Source organism: Triticum aestivum, chromosome 3B (assembly GCF_018294505.1).
Source record: "Triticum aestivum cultivar Chinese Spring chromosome 3B, IWGSC CS RefSeq v2.1, whole genome shotgun sequence".
NCBI lineage: Eukaryota > Viridiplantae > Streptophyta > Magnoliopsida > Poales > Poaceae > Triticum > Triticum aestivum.
The window spans coordinates 157,004,357-157,006,650 of NC_057801.1; positions in this window are offsets into that span (position 1 = coordinate 157,004,357).

Below are 2,294 nucleotides of genomic sequence, written 5' to 3' on the forward strand. Positions count from 1 at the left end.
TTCCAGTCTGAAAACCCCTCATACCACGGAATAGCGCCCTTGCCTCGTGTTCTTCCCGGGTGTTCAGGATTTCCCAGGGCACACGTAAGCTCGTCGTTCTCTCTGTTGGGCTGGAACACCCCCGATCGTGCCTCTTCTATTGCAACAAGTATCGCATCGTCGGCTCCCTTCAGACTTGCCCTCATTGAAACATTGCCTGTCTTCGGGTCCAACTCCCCCCAATGCACATAGAACCAAGTCCTGACCCTGGGGGGCCAGCTCTTAGTAACCGGAGTGGCACCTGCACCCTCCATCTCTTTCTTAGACTTATCCCACTTAGGCATTGCCACCGCATAGCCACCTAGCCCCAGCTTATGGAACTTATCCTTTTTTCGGCATTCTTCTTGTTTATTCTCAACCGTTCCTTAGCTAATTCTGAATCCTTGAATTTCACGAAATCGTCCCAATGAGCACGTTGGTTCTCTAGTGTTCCCTCGAATATTGGAGTCTTCCTTCCTCCCTTGACGTACTTGTCCCATTCACGATTCTTGTGGTTCTTGAATGCAACCGCCATATTCCTAAGAGCAGCGTCCTTGACTTTCTGCACATCTGCTTCTGTGAAATGATCTGGTAGGGTGAAATGTTCCATGAGAGTATCCCAAAGCAGATATTTTTGATTCTTGTCGACAAAAGTAACATCTGGACGTGGAGCAGCATCCTCTTTGACTTTTTGTCTTTTGTCTTTTGCTGGCTCTCTCCATTCTTGAAGGGAGATCGGGAGTTGGTCCTTCACAAGAACTCCGCACTGACGAACGAACTTGTCCACAATCTTCTTAGGCGCTAATGGTTCACCATTAGGTCTGACTGCCTCGATATTGTACTTTACGCCCTCCTTCAACTTTTTGTTCGGGCCTCGTTTCGTCCTTTTTCCTGAAGATTTGCTCGATCCGGATGGCTGAAAGAACAAAGATCGATTCGTTAATATATCTTCAAGTCATTTAAAACATGTGATGATCACCAGATACCTGCTTATATAAATATATATACCTCGCCGGTCTTTGTTGTTTCAGGATCAACATGTTCTTATTCATCGTCATAATCGTAGTTCATGACTTCATCAATTCGGTCATCGCGATCGAATATCATATCACCCTCTCCGGTGTTGTTTAGAAATTCAGAGTCGTCATAATCTTCTTCATTCTGATCATCATCTGGCCCGCGTATCATATCGAACATGGTCTGTTCTCCCTCTCTGTCGGTATTGTCTGCCATAGCTTTTATTTAACTAATTCAAAAGAAATATAAAACAATTTAGTATTCAAATTACATCGTCTCGAATAATAGATATAATCTCGAATACTTCGTCTAGAATAATAGATATAATCTCGAATACATCGTATCGAATAATATATAATATTGAATAGTACATCACTGGCTAGCTAATTAAAGATCGAATACTACAGAAGAATCTAGGACACTCGCGGTTCCTGCGGCGCGGGCGGTGGACACCCAAAGAGAAGGAACCCTCATAGGATCATAGCTGAAGTGAGATCCCCGAAGATACTGCCAGGTATTGGAGAACCTGCCACCCTCTAACGCAACCATGTAGCGATGGACGTGCTCGTCCTCCTCCCTGACACGGCGACGTACCACCTCCGGCGCGGCCGGGTCCCTCCGCACCGAAACTGGCCCACGCGAACGCCACCAAACGAGATCAGGGTCGACGACGGGACTCGGGGCCGGGTTCCTCATCAAGCGGCGCGCCCCTCCAGGCAGCACCTCCCAGTGCCAGCCCGGCGGAGCCCAGTCCCGGACATGGGTCGGCTGGACGTCGTCGCGGACGGGTCGACGGCGAGGATGCGGGCCGGGCATCATTGAGAACAAATACTAGCTATATGCCCGCAAAAAGTAACATTTTTTTAATGATTGGATTTTGATAACTAAAATTTCTAACATTTCTACTATTTCAAAAATCTATATACTATTTCATACTAATTAAGCATCTAACACCAAAAACAGAAAACACAACTTCTATACATCCATTAGAAAACTGAAAAACAACATTATATAAAAAATTTCCATACTAATTAAACACTAATTATATCCATCTAACATGCATTCATACATATATAATAGTGAAAAAATAATAATCTAAATAATCTAAACTAATTAAACATACAAAAAACGTATATACTAATATATACATGCATTAATTCATACATATGTGTGTGTGTGTTCATCATGCTTGTGTGTGTGTGTGTGTGTGGGCTCGGGGAGGGGCGGCGCCCATGGTGGCCGCCGGGGGCGAGGGAGAG